The sequence below is a fragment of the Herpailurus yagouaroundi genome, unplaced genomic scaffold (genome assembly GCF_014898765.1).
Source record: "Herpailurus yagouaroundi ecotype Mexico unplaced genomic scaffold, PumYag 160, whole genome shotgun sequence".
Lineage (NCBI taxonomy): Eukaryota > Metazoa > Chordata > Mammalia > Carnivora > Felidae > Herpailurus > Herpailurus yagouaroundi.
The window spans coordinates 45,208,834-45,236,040 of NW_024412401.1; the positions used below are offsets into that span (position 1 = coordinate 45,208,834).

General features: G+C 37.7%; 2 pseudogenes; both read left to right on the plus strand.

The window, feature by feature from the left end:
- Nucleotides 1-5,264: 5,264 nt before the first annotated feature.
- Nucleotides 5,265-19,686, plus strand: LOC121034947 (olfactory receptor 1J4-like; annotated as a pseudogene).
- A 4,430-nt stretch (nucleotides 19,687-24,116) lies between these two features.
- LOC121034353 (olfactory receptor 1J4-like) lies at nucleotides 24,117-25,312 on the plus strand (annotated as a pseudogene).
- Nucleotides 25,313-27,207: the final 1,895 nt, after the last annotated feature.

A 27,207-nucleotide genomic window follows, 5' to 3' on the forward strand; every position in this document is an offset into this window, starting at 1 on the left:
TTCTTCACCCTGTTCCTGGGCATGTACCTGACTACAGTGCTGGGGAACCTGCTCATCATCCTGCTCGTCAGGCTGGACTCTCGCTTTCACACGCCTATGTACTTCTTCCTTAGCCACTTGGCCTTCACTGATGTTTCCTTTTCATCTGTCACAGTTCCAAAGATGCTCATGAACATGCAGACTCAGCAACAATCCATTCCCTATGTGGGGTGCATTTCACAGGTGTATTTCTTAATATTTTTTGGTTGTCTTGACAATTTCCTTCTTGCAGTGATGGCATATGACAGATATGTGGCCATCTGTCAGCCACTCCACTACTCTACTGTCATGAGGCAGGAGCTATGTATCTCATTAGTGGCTGGATCTTGGTTCTTCTGTTACATTCATGCCCTGTTGCATACCCTCCTCTTGGTCCAACTGTCCTTTTGTGATAATACCATCCCTCACTTCTTTTGTGACCTCACTGTGCTCCTGAGGATAAGCTGCTCAGACATCTCTCTCAATGAGCTGATCATCTTTACTGAAGGAGGAATTCTTTTCATCCTGCCTTTGAGTAGTATCTTGGGCTCATATATTCGTATAGGGACAACTGTCCTAAGGGTCCCCTCCACTAAAGGACTCTTTAAAGCCTTTTCTACCTGTGGCTCCCATCTTTTCGTGGTGTCTGTATACTATGGGACACTTGCAGGTGTTTACTTTTTCTCCTTATCATGGAACTTTAATGACAAAGACATAATTGCTTCAGTCATGTACACAGTAATTACCCCTATGCTGAACCCCTTTATCTATAGCCTGAGGAACAAAGATATAAAACAGGCCCTACAAATATTTGTCAATAGGGCTAACTTTTAAGTAACAATCACTAAATCCTCTTATTGCAGTTATGCACAGTGAGATACATCGACTAAAACTACTGTGTGATTGGCAACTCTGTGTAACTTAAAAAGAATATACATTCTTCTGTCATGTATGAGGTGTTGTCAATTGTCAACTAGGTCAAGTTTGTCACTTGGATTGTTAAGTATTCTTTACCCTTAATTTTTTCCTGCTTGTTCATCATCTCTTATGTGCACAAAATCTTATGCAAAACATGTTGCACAATTATAATTGTGGATTTGTTTCCCCTTTTAGACATGCCCAGTCATTGCTTGTAAATTTTATATACTATGTTACTGAGGACATGCAGATTTACCATCATGATCTGCTCCTGTGTACTGACTCTTTTAAAAAGTGGTGTGCTGAGGCTGGCTTGCGTTGGTTTCAAGCTAAATGTGAATGTCTCTTTCTGACTCCATATTCAATGACATCATGTTGGTAGACTGAAATCAGCCATAGTGGAAATAATTACACTGTAGAAATTGGCAAATGCTACAAAACAAGGCTCCTCAGAGAGCCATTTTATTCATTTAACATACGACTGCATTTATAAATAGGAGATATTTCTCTTTATCTCTAGCAGTAGCTCTTGCCTTAATATCTCATCTACTTCTTCTGATATTAGTATAGATATGCCAGATTTCTTTTGGTTACTGTTTACATGGTATTTATTTTCTATAACTTTAAACTGTTCTCTGTCCTTATATCTGTGAGGTGTCCCTTGTTAACACTGTGAAGTTTTGTTTTGTTTTTTATATAGATTCATAATCATTGTATTTATGGAGAATTTGATCTAGTAATATTTAATTATAATATATTTGGATTTATGTTTTTCATATTACTATATGTTTTCTATTTGAGACATCTGTGTCATATTTATTCTTTCTCCCTTTTGATTAATTAAATATGTATTTTGTAAACAAAGAAAAGAGGAGAAAAACAAAAAATAAACAGACTCTTAACTACAGAGAACAAATTGATGGCTACCAGATGGGAGGGGGATGGGGGGATGGATGAAATAGGTGAAGAGATTAAGAGTACACTTATCATGATGAGCACTGAGTAATGCATAGAATTGTTGAATCACTATATTGTACACCTGGAACTAATATAACACTGTATGTTGATTATACTGGAATTAAAATTAAAAACAAATATATATTTTGTTATTCTATTTCCCCCTCTATTAACTTATTAACCATACTTATTATTAATATATGTTTTTCCTGTGCTTTATGTAGAGATGACTTCTTGCTTTCTCTTTAAGATTTTTTAATGTAGTATAATATAGATAACATGAAATTTATAATTTTAACTGCTTGAGATATACAATTCAGTGGCATTTAGCACATTCATCCCCACCATCTCATTATAGGACTCCAAAAGGAAACTCTATGGAACATCAATGCAGTTGCCTACTTTGTAGCTATGAAAAAATAATGACAAAGATAGCTATGAACCAGTGTAGAGGGATCGCCAGGATAAATTGTTAAGTGGGAAAAAAGCAATGTATAAGGCATATGCTGAGCATCTATAACTCAGTACTTTTTTTTGTAGCTCACTACTTTTTGTATAATAATGAAGGGGAAATAAAATATCATGTATCTGCCCATTAGAGCAAAAAGAAACACAGGAAAAATAAATCAGAAACTAGTGAGATTGCTTACCTACAGAAGGTAGGCAACAATGGGCAAGAAAGGATGGGGAAATGAGTCTATTTATTTGTATGGTTTTGACTATGTTATCTTTTACCTAGTAAAAATTAATATGGGGGAAAAACAAAAAAGAATAAAACAAAACAAATAAACCTAGCTATATTTCAAACTAATACCATAATTAGACTAAAGGGGAAAATAAAATACCTAATGTAAGTAATTCTTGAACACAGAATTTTATCTATATACCCATAGTAAAGAAAAAACTGTAAGCGAAGTTTTTAAGCTTCAGTTAATTTGTCATTAGAGTGGTATGAGTTGAAGATTCTAAAATTACTTAACATGCATTCACAGATATAGTAAATAAATAAACATATTGTAGAAAAGGGAATGACTTCTCACTATCAGGGAAAGGAGCTATGTACATGGAAAAGGAGAGGCTAGAAAGAATTCTATGGCGTCAAACTGGAATTGGAGATATCAGTTTGAACTCATGGGTTTGTTTTTTTTTTTTGTTTGTTTGTTTTTTGTTTTTTTTTTTTTCAACGTTTATTTATTTTTGGGACAGAGAGAGACAGAGCATGAACGGGGGAGGAGCAGAGAGAGAGGGAGACACAGAATCGGAAACAGGCTCCAGGCTCTGAGCCATCAGCCCAGAGCCTGATGCGGGGCTCGAACTCACGGACCGCGAGATTGTGACCTGGCTGAAGTCGGACGCTTAACCGACTGCGCCACCCAGGCGCCCCTGAACTCATGGGTTTTAATATGTATAAATAGATTGAATTTACATTATAGTAGTATCCATACTATTCCCAGTTCTCCATTCTTTCCGTCTGTCCCCTGATCCACTTTCTATGGGTAACCATCCCTTTAGTTTATTAGTTTGTAGTTTCTCTTTCCTGTGTTCCTGTTACATATATTTCCTGGTTGCATCCTCAGATCATTTAGAAGCTTTGTAAGCTATGAACACACCTCACGCCAAATGTGTTTTTTACCATTCTCCTTTAAAAGGGACCAAAGTTAACCTTCTGGAGAGGTCTCTGAACTTGAGAATACCAGGCATGTACCCTCATCCTGGCCCTAATCCTAAACCTAACCCTAGACTTGAGAAAAAAAATAAAATGTGGTATATATATATATTACAATATATATTACACATATAAATATACATTACATACACATACACACTTATACACACAATGGAATATTACTCAGCCATAAAAAAATGAAATCTTGCCATTGGCAATGGGTGGAGCTACAGAGTATTATCCTAAGTGAAATAAGTCAGTCAGAGAAAAATAAATACCATATGATTTTACTCATATGTGGAATTTAAGAAACCAAACAAATGAACAAAGGGGAGGGGAGAAAGAAGGGGCAAACCAGGAAACAGACCCTTAACTATTGGGAATGAACTGATGGTTACCAGAGGGGAGGTGGGTGGGACATTGGGGTAAACAGGTGATGGGTATGAAGGAGTGCACTTGTTGTAATGAGCATGGGATGTTGTATGGAAGTGTTGAATGTTGTGCACCTGAAACTAATATTAAACTGTATGTTAAGTAAGTAGAATTTAAATAAAAAATAAAACATAAACATAAAAATAAAAGGGACAAAGTTACTAGGAAATGGCTGATTCCAGGACTGGGGCCAGGACATGACAAGATTATCCAAGAAAATTTTGCTGAGCCTGAAAGGAAGTTCTCAATGAATCATAGAGACTCAGGAGCCAGCATGAAGGAGCTCCTAATGACCAAATCTGGAATAGTTTGAGCTTCAAGATGAATAGCAAATGCAGTGATTATAACTCAAAGAATAAAAAAGAATTCATAAGTCCACAATATATATAAATCAATGAAAAAAAACAAATGAATGTGGGATAAGAGAAAGTTCCTTCTCATATATAACAAATAAAGGTAAAAGAAATGATAGAATTAGAAAATCATCATTTTGCCACCACATTTGCAATAATTTTTCATGTAAGTAAGATTCACCAATGGATGTTAAACATAGTGGGTGAGATTTTAATGAGAAAAAATTATAGTTATATGGTTTTAAAATACTACATGATTTAAAATCCAGATGATACAGATTAATTACAAAGGTTAAAATAGTAATTTTACAGTAGAGAACCTAGAAAACACCACCTTAACCAACTGATCAGGATAAAATCACTAGTTTGGTATCATGAAGCCAGGTTCACAGGAGGAGAGTGACAATGCCCTAAAAATGCCACCTCAGCACTGGAGTCTCATGTCACTTTAAAGAAGAAACAGCTGATACCAGTTTTCCAAGAGTCATCTACTATTTCTGCCACAGTGAACTATTATGATTTGTTTCTCTCTTGGTGTAGTGAGTTATCTCTCTACACTCATCAAGATCTACACTCATAGAGGGCAGGGTCTTTGCCTTTCTTGTTTATGGCTACATTCTCAGCCCTTAGTAGATGTCCAGATACAGACTCAATGTTCAATGGAACAACGGATGAATAAAACAGCATACGCTCTCTTGCTTCTGTGCAATGGAGTCTTGTTGGCTGCTCTTGGGTGAGATGTTTTCCTGGAGCCAGATTTCGGCAGAGTGAAGATATGTGAATCCACAGGTGTGAGTAATTAATGAGTGTGGTTAAAAATTTATTGTTTTCCCAGAAAATTGCAGTTTGAGATGTGAGAGTCCTTTCTAGGTTTCTGAGATTCCCAAAACATCTTCATCCCCAACAAATAGAAAAGCATTATGAGGGCAGAGAACCAGAGAAGCAAGTCCAAGTTCTTTCTCGTGCACTCCCTTATTGGGTGGGAGCAACAGGGTGTTTTTCATTCTGTTCCTGGCCATGTATCTGACCCCAGCTCTGGGAGCCTGTTCATCACGCTGGACTCTCACCTCCTAGGTATATTCCTATGTATTTCTTCCTTAGCCACTTGGCCCTCATGGATGTCTCCTTTTCATCTGTCACCATTCCTAAGATGCTGATAAACATGTATATTCCAGAAGAATCCGTTCCCTATGCTTGGTGCATTTCACAAATGTATTTCTTCATCAATTTTAGTTGTATTGTAGCTTTCTTCTCACAGTGATGGCATATTACAGGTGTGTGGCCATCTATCACCCTCTTAATTATACCACCATCATGAGGGATGAGCTTTGTATCACCCTAGTGGCTAGGTCCTCATTTTTCTCTTATACCCATGCTCTGTTGCACACCTTCCTCATGGAGCAGTTGTCCTTCTGTGCAGGAGCTGTCATCCCCCACTTCTTTTGTGATCTTGCTATTGTGCTGCAGTCCTCCTGCTCAGACATCTCCTGCAATAAGCTGCTTATTCTCACTGAGAGAGGACTGATCTTCATCCTGCCATTGAGTGGTGTCTTAGGCTCATATATCTACATGGCAGGCATCATTCTGAAGAATGATTTGAGAAAGTCTCCAGAGCCTTGTCTATATGTGACTTCTACCTCTTTGTGGTGTTTTTGTACTATGGGACAATTGCTGGTATCTACTTTTTCCCTTCATCAGGCAACATAATTGCTTCTGTGAGGTACATGGTGGTCCCCCCATGCCAAACCCCTTCATCTACAGCCCGAAGAATAAGATTTTCTTATTTTCTTCAGAAAATCTTTAGAGCCAAGGACATACCTCAGTGTTGTTCGTTCAACCTTGCTGTCAGAGGTACTCATGGGGGCTGTAAACACGTCTCTTTAAAAAGTTGTAGTTTGGCCAGTTCTTATTAAGAATATTTTTAACTCTTAACCTTCTTTTCTTGGTCTCGTGTTATGCTTCCTCTCATATTTATGTTCACCTGATTGTTCTTTTTCCTTACCTGCTATCTGATTTGTGTGAATTAATGCTCTGCAGTGAAAATGCAAGCCCTCCTGTAACCTGATGAAATTCTCTGCAAGACTGTGAAACTTTGGCACCCATTTCTCTGGGCTTTAGGAAGTTTTAAAATCTTCATTTTTTTCTTTATAACCCTAGCTGGTATTGATATCAACACATATTTTTAATTTTTTAAAAGTATTTGTTTATTTTTGAGAGAGAGAGTGGGGGAGGGGCAGAGGGAGAAGGAGACACAGAACCTGAGGCAGGCTCCTGGCACTGAGCTGTCAGGACAGAGCCTGACACGGGGCTCAAACTTGTGAACTGCAAGATCATGACCTGAGCCAAAGTCAGATGCTTAACCATCTGAGCCACCCAGGCACCCCTATATCAACAGAGACTAATCTGAGTTTTCACAGTATCATTAAAGTTCACTTATTTCATGTGTGAGAAATCCAGAAGTTACCAAACTGCTATATATCTGAAAGACATGAGAGTAGCTATTGCATTAATCAAGCATTTAAATGTATATTTATTTACTCCTCAGAACGTTTCTGTTATAAAGGTGCCAATATTTTTCAGATTTACAGAGAATCAAACTAAAAGCCAGGGATATCAATTAAGCAGTTGCCCCCCAAGACTTAACCTCAGATATGTGTGAATTCAAAAAAATCATGTGTTTAACCATATTACTTTATTGCCATTATTCTGATTTCATATATGATTGGACACTTTGGCTGTTTTATACATAAAGCATAGAGTATATACTCTTTTGTGTTCCCATTCTGTTTTGTTCTCTACAGTTATGGTTAACTCATTCTCATGGCTTTATCGTTTTCAATTGTGTCTATATTCCTTAATTTATTTATCCACTCTAGTTCTGATTGACATTGGGTGGTTCCCAGTTCAGGGCTTGTGTATATACCTCATAATGGAATTTTTGGAAGAAAATATATGTATACTCCAATTAACAGATAATATTTTAAAAAGTTAGACAAAGTACTTGCTTCAGTTTCCACTGCTCCCTGTAATATACTTATTAACCAACTTTTATACTGTCCATCTTCTCTACTGTACACATTCTTATGGGCTGGTAGGAGTCATGAGTTGTGGTCTGAATTTGCATTTGTCTGATAACTCATGTACTTTTACCTTCTTTGCCCATACTTACTAGGAATTTGGGTATCCTTTCTTGTAAATGGTCTGTTCTTAGTCATTTGGTGCTGTTTTATTGGGTAGTCTGGTTTTTTCTTATTGGTTTCTAGGAGTTCTTCATGTATATGTAGATTCCTGGAAATAAGCCATTTGCTGGGAATATGTATTGAGAATATATTCTTTTGTTATGTGGCTTGCTTTTTCATAATCTTTATGGGTCTTTTGAGGAACAGAGTTTATATATCCTAACTTAGTCCTATGTATTGAATTTTTTCCCTATGTGGCTAACTTTATCTATACCCTATTTAAGAAATTTTTGTCCACCAAAAGAACTTGATAATATTCCCCTAAATTTTTATCTTAAAAAGATTCTTCTCTTGCTTTTAATATGTGTATCTAAAGTCTGTCTGGGTTCACTTTTGGTGTATTTTTTTTAGGACTATTTATTTATTTATTTATTATATAATTTATTGTCAAATTGGCTAACATACAGTGTGTAAAGTATGCTCTTGGTTTTTGGGGCAGATTCCTGTGGTTCAAGGCACAGACCAAAATGAATTGTATTCTGTATGAATATCCAATAGATACATATTACAATTTATTAAAAATGCCATCTTTCCTTAGTTGATCAAGTTTGCAACATAACAAACTTCTCTGTAGTCTATCCAAGAAAATCAATTTTAATTTTTTGTCCTGGAGCTCACTTATCACAGCCCAGATAATCAAGACTTATTGTATGGCAGTTATACTTACAGCTAGACACAAAAATGAGGTAAAAAGATAAGGTCAGGATAAATGATTTATACACACGTTGCATCTCAAAGGTAGAAGCAGTAATTCCTATGTATAAAATTCATAAAATATTTTTAGTATATTTAAATAAAAGATACTATTATAAAATAATACATTGTCTTGATCTTTATCATTGCTCAAATTTTATTGTCTTGCTTAACAGTAAAAATTACAATTGAAAGTACTAATTTTCCAAACAATAAATCATGTCCATGAAAATTGTATGGTACTGAGGGGCATAGATTCTTTTAATTCTTGAATATCTACTGAATACAAAATACTCTTGTCTCTCGTGTAGTGCATTTTGTCACTTTACAGATTTGGAAACCAAGCCCTAATTAAACTTGGTTAAATGATATTGCTAAAGTCAGAGAGTAATAGTTAAGAACATAAATTAAAAGTTAAAACATATAATTTGTATTAAAACATTTTTAATTTTTAAAAAAATTGAATGCACTGTGATGAACTGAACCTTGTATTAAGAGCATCTTTAAATAGTGCCTGAGATTCAGAATAGTGTTATCAGTCAAATATAGGAGGAGGAGGAGGAAAAAAAAAATCCATCCTTTCTCCATTTAAGGAATCAAATGATTGAATATGAGTTATCTTGGCTTTTTTTTCTTGAATTTCCATTTGAATTTTAGATTCTGCTTGACAATTTAAAAAAAAAAACAAAACTTGGTTTTTTATTTAGGATGGTATTCAAAATATAAAATAGCTTAAAGAGAACTAACATTTCAAAAATATTGACTCTCTAATCTGGGAACATGTATATATATCTTGGTTATTTTTATCTTCTTGTTTTCTTTCAAGACATTTTTTAGTTTTAAGATACAGGAATTACACATTTTTCATTCAAACTTTCCCTGGATATTTCATATTTGTATGTAATTTAAAACTTTTGCAATCATTTAACTTTCATATTCATTTTTTTCTACAATATAGAAATACAGTTGACTTTTCTATGTCAAAGTCAATATATAACTATACTAAATTCACTATTCTTATAATTTGTATATTGTTTTTTGTATTTTAGGTAAGTGATAATATTATCAGTGAACAATAAATGAATTCTACCCTCTCAATATTTAGACTCCTTATTCTTTATATCTACATAATGTACTGGTTAAAATTTCTGGTACAATCTTTTGTTCTTGTAACTTTATATAATAAAATCCAGCTCAATGATTTTTAATAAGTTTACTGAGTTGTAACCTAGATGAAATTGATAAATTCCCAGAAACATACAGCCTACCAACATTGAATGACAAAAGAATAGAAACCTTGAAGAGACCAATAACAAATAAGGAGATTGAATCAGTGATCATAAACCTCCCAATATAGAAGAGCCCAGAACCAGATGGTTTCACTGGTGAATTTTATCAAATATTTAAAGAAGAATTAGCACCAGTATTCTTAAAATCTTGCAAAAAATTAAGAGAGAACACTTCCAAACTCACTTTAGAAGACAAATATTACCCCAGTATCAAAGCCAGCCAAAAGCACCATATGAAAAGAAAACTAAAAGCCAATATCTTTTGCACAGCGAAAGAAACAGTCAACAAAGCTAAAAGACAAACTGTGGAATAGAAGATATTTACAAATGACACATATGATAAAGGGTTAGTATCCAAAATATGTAAGAACATATCAAACTCAACACCCAAAAAACAAGTAATCCAATTAAAAAATGGATAGTGGGTGGTGGGGAGGGGTGATGGGCATTGAGGAGGGCATTTTTTGGGAGGAGCACTGGATGTTTTATATAAGCAACAAACCACAGGAATCTACCCCAAAAAACAAGAGCCTGCTTTACACCCTGTATGTTAGCCAATTTGACAATAAACTATATTTAAAAAAAGGAAAGACTGTATTTACAAATAAGAAAAAAAAATGGACAGATGACATGAATAGACATTTCTCCAAAGAAGACATCAGATGGCCAACCCACACATGAAAAGACACTCAACATCACTTATCATCAGGGAAATGCAAATCAAAACTACAATGAGATAGCACCTCACACCAGTAGAATGGCTAAAATAAAAAACACAAGAAACAACAAGTGTTGATGAGGATGTGGAGAAAAAACAACCCTCTTGCACTGTTGGTGGGAATGCAACCTGGTGCAGCCACTGTAAAAAACAGTATGTGGTTTCCTTAAAAAGTTAAAAATAGAACTCCCCTATGACCCAGTAATAGCACTACTGGGTATCTACCCAAAAAATAGAAAAACAGTAATTCAAAGGGATACAGACACTCCTATGTTTAGAGCAGCATTATTTACAAAAGCCACATTATGGAAAGAGCCCAAGTGTCCACTGATAGATAAGTGGATAAAAAAGAGAACACACACACACACACACACACACACACACACACACACAGGAATATTGTTCAGCCATAAAAAAAAAAAAATGAAATCTTGTCATTTGCAGTGACATGGATGGAGCTAGAGAGTATAATTCTAAGGAAATAAATTAGTTACAGAAAGACAAATACCACATTATTTCACTCATATGTGGAATTTAAGAAACCAAACAAATGAGCAAAGGGGAAAAAAGAGAGAGAGAGACCAAGAAAGAGAGTCTTAACTACAGAGAACAAACTGATGGTTAACAGAGGGGAGATAGGTAAAGAATTGGTGATATAGGTGATGGGGATTAAGGAGGACACTTGTGATGAACACTGGGTGATATACAGAACTGTTAAATCACTATATTGTACACTTGAAACTAATGTAATACTGTATATTAGCTATACTGGTATTAAAATAAAAAAATAAAGCCAATATCTTAATGAACATGAATGCAAAAGTCCTGAACAAAATACTAGCAGACCAAATTCAAAAGCACATTAAAGGTATCATACACCATGACCAAGTGGGATTTATCCCCGGGATGCAAAGATGGTTCAACATATGCAAATCAATTAATGGAATATACCACATTAACAAAGTAAAGAAGAAAAAACACATATCATCTCAATAGTTGAAGAAAAAGGATTTGACAAAATTCAACACACGTTTATGATAAAAACTCTCAAAAAACTAGGCATACAAGGAATTTACTTTAACATGATAAAGTTTATATAGGATAAGCCCACAACCAATATTATATTTAATAGTGAAAAGCTGAAAGCTTTTCTTCTAAGATCAGTAACAAGACTGGGATGCCCACTCTTGCCACTTCTATTTAACATAGTACTGGAAGACCTAGTCAGAGGAATTAGAGGTGATATTTATAACTATAAAGGTTGTTAGTTAACTTAAAGGAGAACAAAGTGGGAGGCATTTCACTCCCTGATTTAAAAACTTACTGTAAAGCTTCAATCATCAAGAAAGTGTAGCACTGACATAATAATAGACATATAGAACAATGAAACAGAATTGAGGGCCCAGAAATAAACCTCATTAAGGAATAAGCCTTATTTTTGTGGTCAACTGGTTTTTGACACAGGTGTGAAGGCAATTCAATGGGGAAAGGATAATCTTTTCAACACATAGTGCTAGGCAACATGGATATCCCCATGCAAAACCCTCAACTTAGACCCTTACTTCATACCATACACAAAAAAACCTTAACTCAAATTGGGTCACATACTGAAATATAAGAACTATAAGGGTTTTAGAAAAAAATAAGAGAAACTATGTGTTTCCTTGGGTTAGGCAAAGATTGCTTAATGATTCATAAAAGAAAAAAAATTAGAAATTGGACTTCATCAAAGTTCAAAACTTCTGCTCCAAGAGACAAACCGTTAAGACAATGAAAACAAAGGGGTGCCTGGGTGGCTCAATCAGTTAAGCATCTGACTCTTGATTTCTGCTCAGGTCACGATCTCATGGTTAGTGAGTTCAAGCCCCACATCAGGCTCTGTGCTGACAGCGTGGAGTCTGTTTGAGATTTCCTCTCTCTGTATGACTGCCCTGCTCTTGCACGTGCGCTCTCTCTTTCTCTCAAAGGAAGGAAGGAAGGAAGGAAGGAAGGAAGGAAGGAAGGAAGGAAGGAAGGAAGGAAGGAAGGAACTGAAAAGAAAGATACAGATTAGGAGAAAATATTTGAAAATTATGTGTATGATGAGGGTCCAGTCTCCACTTAGAATAGATAGAAAACTTCATACACAAATATCCCATGCTGTAGTGCATGTGCTGTCAAGACAGGAAGAACAGGAAGAAGAGCAGTGCAGACACAGTGAGAGGTAGCATTCAGAGAACAGGTTGTGAGTGAATAAAGAGTTCACATGGCTTTGATGCTGAACCGGGTACCAGACAGTTCTAGGCCACCTTCTCCTCTACCTCCTACTCAAACTCACCCTCCTCCTTGACCCTGGAATCCTGGTATTGCTGGTACTCAGACACCAGGTCATTCATGCTGCTCTTGGCCTAGGTGAGCTCCATCTCATCCATGCCTTCCCTCATGTACCAGTGCAGGAAGGCCCTGCACTTGAACAAGGCCATGAACTGCCATGAGATGTGCACCTGAACACAGTGTGCTGTGAGATGTGCTCTTGGGTGGTGGTGCTGCTGCTACTGGAGGTGGTGGACATTTTTGGCTCCTGGGGCTGAATGTCACAGACAGATATTTTTACATCATTAGGATCCATTTTCATTCTTTTGCATGTGGATATCCAGTTTCTTGACACCATTTATTGAAGAGACTATCCTTTACTTATTGTGTATACACTTGGCTCCCTTGTCAAGGATTAGTTGATGGCATATGCATGGGTTTATGTCTGGGCTCTGTATTCTGTTCCATGTTCTACATGGTTTTATGCCAGTAACATATATTGTTAATTACTATAGGTCTGTATTATAGTTTAAAGTCAGGAAGTGTGATGCCTCCCACGTTGTTCATTTTTCTCAAGGTTGCTTTGGCTTTTGTGGCTCTCTTGCAGTTCTCTAAGAATGGAATGAATGGTGGCAGTGGAATATGTGCTTTAATGCAGTTTGGAGTTAGTGGTTTGGGAGTCTACAAAGGCTAGTACTACTCTATCTGGGCCTTTTTGTGATGTATGGAGAGACAGATTCCATTGCTGGATTCTTCAGAGGTCAAGGGTGTCCGTGGCCCCTCCACCTTCTCATGACCAGGCAGAGAGGAGGCTGATGTGTCACTGATTTTAGGGACACTTTCTTCTGGGACCCTTTTGTCCCTGCATAGGATCCATCTCAAGAGGGAGGCAAGAAATTGCACAATTAGTTCTGTTGGCTTCTTCTCTAACAGAAGCTTGGGGTTGTGTTCCCCTGGGTCTTTTTCTTGTTGGTAAATGTGAATCTTCCTGCTCGTTATTCCAGTGCTTGTGAACAGGAATGAAAGGTGTTAAGGACCATTAGGCTATAAGAGAGGAGTATTCAGGTAACAGCCAGGACCAGCAAGAATTGGCATCCATTGGAGGAAGGTGAGGAACCATCACTTGGCCTAGATACGTGTGTGTATGTGAAGACTAGAGACAGAAGGAGAAAATGGGTGTTTACATTGCTTGTGTTTTTAGAGGCTAAGTGACTTGCACACTGACCTCTATGATGCTGCTAGCCACATGTGGTCATAAAGTTAAATTTAATTAAAATTAACTGAAATTACAATTTTAGTTCCTCAGTTTCAGTAGATCTATTTCAAGTCTTCAGTCACATGGGGCTAGTGCTGCTATAGTGGACAATGTAGATACAGAGCATTTCTATCATGGTGGAAAGTCCTAATGTATAGTGCTAATAGTAGACCATGGAGGGCTGGAAACCTTTTGCTAATGTGTGCATGTGTGCTTGTGCGTGTTTATGTGTGTGTGTGTGTGTGCGTGTTGCTTCTTTTTATGTTACTTGTATGTTGTGTTTGACTATGTGTGATTCTTATTGTGTGTAGTGGGGATTGTGTGTGTGTGTGTGTGTGTGTGTGTGTGGTTTGTGAGTTCCCTCGATGACTGGATGTGGTGTTCATATGATTTTTTAAAAAATATAATTTACTGTCAAATTGGCTTACATATAACACCCAGTGTTCATCCCAACAAGTGCCCTCTTCAATGGCCATCACCCATTTTCCCCTCTCCCCACCACCCCCCCATCCACCCTCAGTTTGTTTTCTGTATTTAAGAGTCTCTTGTGGTTTGCCTCCCTCCCTCTCAGTTTGTAACTATTTCTTCCCCTTCCCTTCCCCCATGGTCTTCTGTTAAGTTTCTCAAGATCCACATATGAGTTAAAACATATGATATTTGTCCTTCTCTGAGTGACTTCTTTCACTCAGAATAATACCAACCCTCTTGCACTGTTGGTGGGAATGCAAACTGGTGCAGCCGTTCTGGAAAACAGTGTGGCAGTTCCTCAAAAAATAGAACTACCCTATGACCCAGCAATAGCATTACTAGGCATTTACTCAAAGGATACAGGAATGCTGATGCATAAGGGCACATGTACCACAATGTTTATAGCAGTGTTTTCAACAATAGCCAAATTATGGAAAGAGCCTAAATGTCCATCAAATGATGAATGGATAAAGAAAATGTGCTTTATATGTACAATGGAATACTACTTGGCAATGAGAAAGAATGAAATCCTGCCATTTGCAGCAACGTGGATGGACTTGGAAGGTATTACGCTGAGTGCATGATTTTTTAAACAGCTTTATTGAGGTGTAACTGATACAAAAATCTGTATAAAGTTAATGTATACAATTTAATGAGTTTGGACCTATGCATATACATTTGAAGCTATCACCACAATCAAGGCAATAGACATATCCATCACATCCCAAAATTTCCTTGTGCCCCCTCTTTTTTTGAGGTTAAAATAGCTTAAAATGAGATCTACTCTTTTCATGAATTTTGAAGTGCACAATAAAGTACTGTGGACTGCAGGCACTATGCTGTATAGCAGGCCTCTAGAACTAATTCATCTTGAATAACCAAAACTTTATATCAATAACAGCTCTACCTTTCTCCCCTTCCCCTTGGTAACTACTGTTTATTCCCTGTTTCTACGAGTTTGACCCTTTTAGATACCTCATAAAAGTGAAATCATGCAATATTTGTCCTTCTGTAACTGGCTTATTTCATTTAGTATAATGTCCTCCAGGTTCATCCATGTTGTCACAGATGGAAGGATTTCCTTCATATTTAAGGCAGAATAATATTCCATTGAATGTTTATACCACATTTTCTCTACCCATTCTTCTCATTTGGGTTGTTTCCATAACTTAATTATTGTGAATAGGACCGCAGTAAACATGGAAGTGCAGATATATCTTTGAGATCCTGATTTCAGTCCTTTCTGCTTTATACCCAGAAGTGAGATAGCAAGATCATGTGGCAGTTCTATTTTTAATGTTTTAGGGAAACTCCATTCTGTTTTCCATAGCAGCTGAGCATTTTACAGCCCCCCAAACAACATAGAAGGGTTCCTTCTGCATGCTTTTTAAAGTTGTGTGTGACAAAATGTTTCATCTTAAGGAGGAATGTAAGTTAGTATGAATCCATGCAAACTTCTACACTTTTGAACTAGAGATGAGTATAGGTCAGAGAGGGCCAAAGCATAGGACCTTGGGTTTGTTTCTGTGTTACTCTGTGTGTCTGTTTTTGTGTCTAACACACTCACATATGTGTGGGACATAGCAATATGTGTATGCACTTGACTTAGGGAAACAGCCCCAGAGTCTGACCCTCCTCTTGTCTCAGCCCTAAACATAAACAGGAAGCTCTAAGCAAAGTCCTCTTTATGCTAAGTTGGTGGCAATTTGTCCATGTGGTTTGAAGACTACTGAACTTCTCCAGGGCCCCCAATTTTCTTCATTGACCTTCAGTAATTTCCAAATTTCCACTTTGGGGAACATGGTGTAGTTAATTCTGGAACCTTGTCTAGTTACTCAGGTGACTATGAATTCTGATATAACCCCTCAGTCCAATACCATCTGTAATATCTTGATCCTCTGGCCACCCCATTGGGCAAATTCTCATGTCACTCACATTGCTTGTGTGCTTAGAACTTAGCCATTTTGGGGGCACCTGGGTGGCTCAGTTGGTTAAGCATCCAACTTTGGCTCAGGTCGTGATCATCAAGCTATGCATTGGGCTCTCTACTGTCAGCACAGAGCCCACTTCATATCCTCTGTCCTCCTCTCTCTTTACCCCTCCCTGCTGGTTCTCTCTTTCTCAAAATAAATAAATAAACTTAAAAAGAAAAGAACTCAGCCATTTTGAAGTACTGGAGATAAAAGGGGAGAGAGATGATGGCAGACATGAAGAAGTTATTTATTGGAAAATTTATTTAAAATGCAGTGAGTCAATTGCTGCGGATGAAGTAATCTTCAGGGGCCATGGTCTGGGCCTTCACTGTTTCCCTGAATGTGTGAGAGAGACCACAGAAGTAAACACATTTTCAGTAAGCTATTTGATTTTGCTTGATGGCCTATTCATACCTCCGTTATCTTTAATTCCTGACCTGTGATCTTGGTCACTCATCCTGCCAAAACAGTTAGTTTATTTATTTTTTGGTCACCATTCATTCATTCATTCATTCATTTATAAAAGATTTTATTTTTAAGTAATCTCTACACCTAACGTGGGGTTTGAACTCATGACCTCGAGATCAAGAGTCTCATGCTCTCTACCAACTGAGCCAGCAAGACACCCCTGACTATTATCTTTAGTCAATAATTTATCAACTCTTCCTGATATATTTTCCAACTTAAAGGTTTTTTTTGTTTGTTTGTTTTGGTGAAATGTGCGTAACATAAAACTTACCATGTAAGTAATTTTTTAAGTGTGCAGTTCTGTGGCATTATGTACATTTACAACATCACCACCATCTACTTCCAGAACTTTTTTATCTTCTCAAAATGAAACTGTATACACTGAACAATAATTTCTCATTTCTCTTCTCCCTAACTGCTGACCACCACCATTCTACTTTTTGTCTCTATGAATTTAACTATTCTAGGATCTCATGTAAGTGGACTCATACAGTATTTATACTTTGGTGACTGACTTATTTTAGTCAGCATATTGTCAAGGTTCATCCAGGTTGTAGCAGGAGTCAGGATTTCCTTCCTTCCATTCCATTGTATGTATATACCACATTGTGTTTATCCATTCATTTGTCAATGGACACAGGTTGTTTCCATCTTTGGCTGTCATGAATAATGCTGTTTTGAGAAAGAATGAAATCATGCCATTTGCAGCAATGTGGATGAAACTGGAAGGTATTATGCTGAGTGAAATAAGTCAGTCAGAGAAGGACAGATGTCATTTGTTTTCACTCATGTGGATCTTGAGAAACTTAACAGAAGGCCATGGGGGAAGGGAAGCGGAAAAAATAGTTACAAACAGAGAGGGAGGGAGGCCAAAAAACCACAAGAGGCTCTTAAATACAGAGAACAAATTGAGGGGGGATGGGGGGATGGGGGACAGGGGAAAATGGGTGATGGGCATTGAGGGGGCACTTATTGGGATGAGCACTGGGTGTTGTATGTAAGCCAATTTGAGAATAAATTATATTCATAAAAAATGAATAATGCTGCTTTGAACATGGGTGTACAAATATTTAAGAACCTTATTTCAATTGTTTTGGATATATACCCAGAAGTGGAACTTCTGGATTTATGATAATTCTGTGCTTAATTTTTTTAGGAACTGCCATAGTGTTTTTCATAATAACTGCACCATTTTACATGTACCAGCAATACACAAGTGTTCCAATTTCTCCACATCCTCATCAACACTAATTTCCTTCCTTCCTTCCTTCCTCCCTCCCTCCTTCCATTTTTCTCTTTTCTTTTCTTTTCTTTTCTTTTCTTTTCTTTTCTTTTCTTTTCTTTTCTTTTCTTTCTTTCTTTCCTTCCCTTCCCTTCCCTTCCCTTTCTTTTTGATGATAGTCATTCTAATGGTGTGAAGTGAGTTTGTGTATTGAGGGCTTATTTTGTACATGGCATGTTTCTTTAATCTTCTCAATGCTTAAGTGGCAAGCATGTGTATGTGTGTATGTGACAGAGAGACAAAGATAGAGACAGAGACAGAGAGACAGAGAGGGCAAGCAACAATCAGGATAAGCAAGAACCAGATACAAGCTCATAAGCAGTCTGGCTGCAGAGCTATGCTCTTCATCAGTGCTGTGAGGCTGCTTACTCGAATGTGGGCTCCCCAGAGGAAGGGATTTATTCATTACTTTCTTCCTAGTGCCTATCACAGTGTCTCCACATGTGTAAAAAACAAAATAAAAAAAGAATGAGTTGTTCCTGATTTTGACTGAAGAGTTGGTGTCACGTACTTTCTCCAAGTGACTGTCAGGGTTCACACAAATCTCATTGCATCCCTCTCACGAGACTGGACGAGGCATCCATATGTGAATTGCAAGGCAATATTTGCCTGAATGCTGACAGTCACTTGGAGAAAATATGTGACTATACAGTAATTGCTATGCATAGTATTTCTAAGTACCTGTCATTTTCCATTTCTCTTTATTCCTAGAGGAGAGAAAGCAGCATGAGGGGGGAGAACCAGAGCAGCGTGTCTGAGTTCCTCCTCCTTGGGCTCCCCATCTGGCCAGAGCAGCAGGCCGTGTTCTTCGCCCTGTTCCTGGGCATGTACCTGATCACAGTGCTGGGGAACCTGCTCATCATCCTGCTCATCAGGCTGGACTCCCGCCTCCACACCCCCATGTACTTCTTCCTCAGCCACTTGGCCTTCACTGATGTCTCTTTCTCTTCTGTCACTGTCCCAAAGATGCTGATGAACATGCAGACTGAGCACCTATCAATCTCCTATCCAGGGTGTATTTCACAGATGTATTTTTATATACTTTTCGGTTGTGTTGATAATCTCCTTCTCGCAGTGATGGCATATGACAGGTATGTAGCCATCTGTCATCCTCTATACTACACCACCATCATGAAGGAGGATCTGTGTGTGCTGCTGGTGGCTGGCTCCTGGATTCTCTCCTGTGGCAGTGCCCTCTTACACACCCTCCTCCTGACCCAGGTGTCCTTCTGTGCTGACAACATCATCCCCCACTTTTTCTGTAGCCTCCCCATCCTACTCAGGCTGTCCTGTTCAAACACCTCTCTTAATGAGCTGGTCATATTTACTGCAGGGGCTGCAGTTGTCATTTTCCCGTTGACTGGCATCCTGGTCTCTTATGGACGCATTGGGGCTTCTATTCTGAAGGTGCCCTCTACCAAAGGTATCCGCAAAGCCTTGTCCACCTGTGGCTCCCACCTCTCTGTAGTGTCTCTATTCTATGGAACAATTATGGCACTTTACTTTTCTTCCTCATCGAGCAACTCCAATGACAACGACATGATTGCCTCACTGATGTATACAGTGGTCACCCCCATGTTGAACCCCTTCATCTACAGCCTAAGGAACAGAGACATGAAATTGGCTCTGGAGATTCTTTTCAGAAACATTGTTTTCACCAAGTGAGAATCACCTAATTGTATTACTTTACCCACTGACCTTGTTAGAGATGACTTCTTGCAAAATTGTTTGTTGACTATCCATGTCTCTTGCATTTTCCCAACTACTCTTTAAATGGACAGTTAAGTTATAGGACCTGACCCCTTTCACTTTGGTCATACCTAGCTTTTAATTATAAGCCACAGTTTCTATTTGTTGAAGTAAATGAGATATAAACAAGCTCCTTATTTCTTGTTTCTTGTCTACAAATATTCAGTCAAGTTTCTAATGTTTAGTTTTAGAAAGTCCAGAATGCTGACGTTCTAAATGCTGTAGCTAGATAATAAAGTGATTTCGATGGTTTGTTAAAACTTAAATGAACTTTAATTTGATTGTGCCTGTGACAAGAAGTTAATAGGGGAGCACAGAGGAGTCAATTCAATTACCAAATTTCTCCATGCTAGAAAGATTATGATTTTCTGCTCTAAGTTGGATTTTTGTGGTGAGAACAGCCTCTATCTGCCTGATTAATTTTAATCTGGGAAAATAAGTGTTGTCTTATTCCCAAACAGAGAGCTTCTACTTCTGAGAAGGAAAAGATAAATGTGTGAATTCATAACTATTCACACAAAAATATTTACCATGACTACTATATGCTAGGCAATTTTCCAAGCTCTGGGTGTGCAAGTTAAAAAACAGAAAGACCTCCAAATCGATTGCCATGCAGAATTTACATTCCAGCATTCCTGACCCCACTCATCATGCTCCTTTTTTTTTCCATAGCAGTTTTCAACCTTCTAACACACCATGAGCTTTACTTATTTCCTTTATTGTCGTTGTTTCTTTACTAGAATGTAAGCTCTGTGGGAGATGAGTTTTTGTGTCTGAATTAAATGCATAAATTTTAAGTTTTGTTTGTAGGTAAAAACTGCTGTAGGTAAAGGAAGCATTAAAGCGGGGAACAATATGATTTAACTTATAAGTGGAATCTAAAAACAAAAAAGAAATGAATAAACTAACAAAACCCAGAATCAGACCTATAAACACAGAGAACAAACTGATGGTTGCTAGAGGGAAGGGGGGTCAGTAGTGGGCAAAATGGGTGAAGGGGAGTGGGAGAAACAGCTCTCCAGATATGGAATGAATAAGTCATGGGAATAAAAGGCAGAGCATAAGGAATATAGTCAATGGCATTGTAATAACAATGTATCAGGACAGATGGTAGCTATATTTATAGTAGACATAACATAATGTGTAAACTTGTTGAATCATCATGTTGTACAACTGAAATTAATGTAATATTGTATTCAATTATACTCATAAAAAAAAGGAGGGGGAAATGAGAGTTCTGGTGGGGGGTGGTGCTTTAAAATTTAATGGTCACTGGAAAGGTAACATTTAAACTAAGACATTAGTGAGGACAGGTAAGTGAGCCATGGGGATTTCTGAGGAAAAAGCATCCCAAGCATGAAGATCAGCAACTAGAAATACCCTGGGGTAAGATGGTATCAGGCCTATTCCAGGAACATTAAAAGGGCCTCTGTAGCTATACAGGGATGAGTGGGGGGTGGGCGGTAGATGATACGTTTAAAGATATCAAGGAACCACATTTGTAAGGTGCGTCAAGTCATAGTAAGCGTATTAGTCAAAATTCTCCAGAAAAATAGAACCAAGAGGGTTTGTGCATGTTTGTGGGAGAGGTGCATGGGGGGAGATTTTCAGGAATTAGCTCATGTGATTATGGAGGCTGGTAAGTCCCAAATCAGCAGGGTGACAGGCTGGAAATCCAGAGAAATGTTTCAGTTTGAACCCAAAGGCAGTTTTCTGGCAAAATTGCTTCTTCTTTGGGGAAAGGCAGTCTTATGCCCTACAGATTGGATAAGGCCCATCTGCAGTATGGAGGGCAATCTACTCAAAACCTGCTGATGATTGAGAGGGAGGCAAACCAAAAGAGACTCTTAAAAATTCAGAGAACAATTGATGGTTGCTGGAGGGAGGGGGGGGGGATGGGCTAAATGGGTGACCCGAAGGCATTAATGCCATGTAAATGGCATTAACGAGGGCAATTGTTGGGATAAACACTGGGTGTTATATGTAATTAATGAATCACTAAATTCTACTCCTGAAACCAGTACTACACTATATGTTAACTTGAATTTAAATTTTAAAAAATGTTCATCTCTCTTAAAAATGCCCTCATAGAAACATCTAAAATAGTGTTTGTCTAAATACCTGGTTACTATAGCCTAGCCAAGCTGACACATAAAATTAAGCATCATAGTAGAGTTTCATCTTTAGTGTGAGTGATTTGGGAATCCACTGGATGCTATTCAATAGAGGAATGGCAAGATCCTTTTAACATAGGTATACATCTATGAAACTATCAAAGATAAACCATCAAGATAATGAAGTTTCCTCAGGCTTACCCTCCTGCCCCTCTTTGTTTCTCCCATCTGTCCCCAGGGGAACTACTGATCTTTTTTTTTTTTTTCCACATTGATTATTTCCATCTTCAAGAAGTTTATCTAAATGGAATCAGCCAGTATGTATTTTTTTTTTTTTTTTTGCTGCTGTCCTCTTTCACTCAGCATAAGCATTTTGAGATTCATCCATGTACAAATTTTTATCAATAGTTCATTCTTTTTATTGCTAAGTAGTAATTCCATTATAAGGATATCCCACAACCCTTCTGTCCATTTACCTGTAGATGGATGTTTGGACTGGTTCCAGTTTTTGGCTATTAAATAAAACTGTTATGAACATTCTTGTATAAGTCTTTGTATGGACATCTACATTTTCTTTTTCCTTTGGGCAAAGACCTAGCAATATGCTAGCTATATATTTAACTTTTAAAGAACTTGTAAACTGTTTTTCAAAGGGTAGCACCATTTTACACTGCCACCAGCCATGTATGAGAGTTACAGTTCCTTCATATCTTCAACGACACTGGATAGCAGTTTTAGACATTCTGATAGGTGTGTAGTGCTATCTCATTGCAGTTTAATTTGTATTTTCCTTATTAATTGTAATAGGTCAACTTATAAGATATCAGAAAGCTTATTGTATATAAGTTCGGCTTAAACTCACCTTTCATGAATGGTTGAGATAAAAGGCTTATGTAGTTCCCTATTAGGGTTATCAGTAATTACTAACCGCCTTATCTCACTTCTGTGACCTCGCCTGCTTACTAAATAGATAACTTAGGATGCAAAATGCTCCCCCACCCCCTCTACCAAGATCTGGCCTAGGCAAGACCAACAGGTAAAAAGTCACGTACTCAAAGCCCTACAGCATCTCAGTTGTCTAACTATGATTGGTCATTTTAAACCCTCTTAGGACAAAGACCTTTAAAATTTATAGGTTCCCGCCAAAACTAACTTCTGTGTGTCACAATATAATTGGCTACCATGAAATGCTGTAAATTGTAATTGGTTAACCAAATAATGATGTATTCTGACTTGCTAAAATCAATATAAGCCCGCTGCTGCCTTTGTTCAGGGCCATCCTCTGCACTTTTTTCCTTAAGATTAGGAGATCAGGTTTGGCCTGGCCGTGAATAAAATCTTGCCTTGCTTCCATTCAGCGTCTGGTGTTTTTTGATAGCACCCTGTTTCATTAATAATGATGTCAAGTACATTTCATGTGTTCATTTGCCATCCACAAGTCTCCTTTGGTTAAGAGTCGGTCAAATAGTTTGCCCATTTTCAAAGCTTAAAAAAAAAATAGTTACAAACAGAGAGGGCAGGAGGCAAACCATAAGAGACTCTTAAATACAGAGAACTGAGGGTTGATGGGAGGCAAACCATAAGAGACTCCTAAATGCAGAGAACAAATTGAGGGTTGATGGGAGGGTGGGGGAAAGTGGAAAATGGGTGATGGGCCTTGAGGGGGGCACTTGCTGGGATGAGAATTGGGTGTTGTATGTAAGTGATGAACCATGGGAATCTACCCCAAAAACCAAGAGCACACTTTACACACTGTATGTTAGCCAATTTGACAATAAATTATATTTTAAAAAATAAAAATAAATTCCAGTTTAATTCTAATATTAGTTTCAGGTGTACAATATAGTGATTCAAAACTTCTATACAACACCTGGTGTTCATTACAACAAGTGCACTCATTAATTTCCATCCCATATTTAACCCATCTCCCCACTCACCTCTCCTCTTGTAACCATCAGATTGTTTTTTATAATTAAAAATCTGTTTCTTGCTTTGACTCGCTCTCATTTTTTCCTTTGCTTTTTTGTTTTGTTTCTTAAATTCTACATATGAGTGAAATCATATGGTATTTGTCTTTCTCTGTCTGACTTATTTCATTTAGCATTATACTCTCTAGCTCCATCCATGTCACTGCAAATGGCAAGATTTCCTTCTTTTTTATGGCTCAATAATATTCCATTGATAGAGCAATCTGGCTGTAGATCCATACCTTAAGTCTGTATTCTGTCAGGCATGCTCTGGAGGGTCAGTATCCTGGGGGAAGATGCCCTGTGTGTCCTATTGACTCTTGTATCTCCAATTAGTAGCACAGTGCTAGGAACATGGTAGGTTAAAAATAAATAAGAATAATTTTGCTCTGGTTTTCACTGAAAGGAATCATGTTGGGCATTGAGGGTGTCTCATGCTTTGGCAACACTAGGGAATGATAGAAATCCATGCATTTATTTTTTTTTTTTCAGGAGAAAATAAGAAATGATAATGGTGGCCATTATCAACTTCCAAAGTCTCTGACATTTCCCTATCCCCTTAGTCCCAGTAGACAGAAAAGCAGCATGTAGAGGGAGAACAAGAGCAGCATGTTCTTCCTCCTGGGCTCCCCAATAAGGCTGGAGCAATAGGATGTGTTCTTCACCCTGTTCCTGGGCTTGTGCCTGACCATAGGGCTGGGGATCCTGCTTATCATCCTGCTCGTCAGGCTGGACTCTCACCTCTACATTCTCATGTACTTCTTCCTCAGCCACTTGGCCCTCACGGATGTCTCCTTTTCATCTGACACCATCCCTGAAATGTTGATAAATATGCATACTTGAGATCAACCCATCCCTTATTCAGGGTGGGTAACACAGATGTATTTCTTTTCATATTTTTTTGGTTGTATTGGTAATCTCCCTGGAGTGATGGCATATGACAGGTATGTGGCCATCTGCCATCTATACTACACCACCATCATATGAGAAAACCTGTATGTCTCTTTAGTGATTGTGTCCTGGTTACTCTCATGTAGCAGTGCATTATCCCACAATATCACTATCCCTCATTTCTTTCATGATCTTGCTGCTCTGCTCAAGTTGTCCTGCTCTGACACCTCCATCAATGAGTTGGTCATCTTCACTTCCCAGTGGGGGTTGCTGGAAATCATCATACCACTGACTGGCATCCTGGTATGTTATGTCTGCATTGGAGTCTTCATCCTAAGGGTTCCCTCAGGTTTACCAAGGGGACCTGTAAAGCCTTGTGCACTTGTGGCTCCCACCTCTCTGTGGTATTTCTATTTTGCAGGACAATTATGGCTCTGTGCATGTTTCCTATGATCAAACAACTCCAGTGAGAAAGACATAATTGCTTCAGTGATGTACACAGTGGTCACCCCAATGCTGAACCCCTTCATCTACAGCCTGAGGAACAGGGACTCTGGGGGGACTTTTTAAGAGGGAGATCTTTTTCTCCAAGTGACAATCACCTTACCTCAGTTCTTAGTTCACCAAATGGCACTGTCAGAGATTCTTCCTTGGAATACTGTGCAGAGGACCATCCTTGTTGCTGGCACCCTCTCCACTTCCCTTTTTCCAGGTTCTGGGCTTTTACAGTTCTTCCTGTGTGTTCTCCCTAAACCCAATGAGTTAATTTAACCTCCAGGCCAGACACATCAAGTGATATTTGCTGTAACCATCTGCATTCTGTGAACCAAACTTCTGTTTACTTTATCTTATACCTCTTTAGGTTTTCTTAAGCTCAGGCATTTGGCACATACAGAAACACCCTTATCTCAATTGTCTTCAAAGCACCAAACTTTTTTAAATCAGGAGAGGGAATTTTCCTTAACAATTGCCTCTTATTCATGAATAGACAAAAAAAAAAAAAAAAAAAAAAAAAAAAAATCCTTGCTTTCCTCTTTAAGGAAAAAGGCATTTGATTGCAAATTTATTTGCTATTTGGATCTGTTAGGCATTTTTATTAGCTGTATCTTCTCATTCTTTACAATTCTGATGCCTATGTTGAAGAATTTTGGAGATGTCAAATGTGATGTAGTTTGGAAACATCAAGACTTTATGTGGACCTCATATGAAAATGTACCAACATTTGTGAACCTTAATGGTGTAGATAATTAGAACACCTTTAAAATGGCTGTATAAAATTAATGATAATCCATATTTTAGCAATCTGCTCGTTAGTTTCACTTTCAATTCTTAAAATATTTTTTTCTAGAGTTATAAAATTTAAATTTAACTCCAAGTATTAAGATAAGGACATTCAGAATGCTGGCTTACCAATTGGAGTAGCTGACTAACTAAATGCTTCATATGTTTTCCCCAAATCTAAATACAATACAAAACTTTTGGCAGGTGATTCTAATGTGCAGTGGAGGTTGAGAACACTTGGATTAAGTGAGTTGGAGCAAGCATGTAACTGAATCAAGAAGTCCACTGGAATAAACTGGGAGTTTAAGGCATAGTGGCTTTTCATTGGCTGAATTATGACAGTCTCTCATTGGCTGGGCTGTTGCTAGGGTAGGAGAGCAACTTTCTTCTCCTGGTGGGCCTAGTAAAGTGGTGTATCTACTTGCAAGACTTGCAAGGAGCTCTCTCTTCCTATTGGGGTCTGCAATTGATGACCAGGGGTAGGACGTGACAGCTCCCCTTTCTAGCCTCTAGATTTCATTTTAAATGAAATTTCCTTTTACCAATTTTCACTGAACCAACTCTGCTAACACCTAGATTTTGGTTTTTTAGCATCTACAAATGTGAGAATAAATTTCTGTTGTTTTTTTAAAAAGATGCATATCCTGAAAATAAACATCTACACCAAATGCTGGGAATGTTATAGGTAATTGATATGGTATAACACAGGAGGAAAATCCTGCCAACATTTCCAACACAATGAAAGAACCTCTTGTCCTTGGATGTGATGTAGATAATGAAACATGGACCAAATATAAAGAATCATCCCTTCATAACACATTGGAATAGAGCAGATGTCACTCTGATCCCCCATCCTTTAGATTGTGACTGGGTGGAAAAACCTCATTCTTCCAAAGAAATATGTTCTGAAAAATGAAGATAGAGAAAAGTAGTCTTTCCATGTTAAATTTTGCTGTGAAATATGCTTGTGTGGAAAGTCTTCCCTGCTGTGAAGATTGTTCAATTAAGATAATGAAAGAAAGGTCTCAATGGAAATACTTCTGTTGTCCAAGGGGACTCCTGTTTATTTCTTATTTATTTGCTTTCACTTACAGTTTTATTGGGATGTAATTGACATACAGTTTTAAATGTTCAACTTAATGTATTATGATGTATATACATGAAGCCATCACCACAATCAAGAC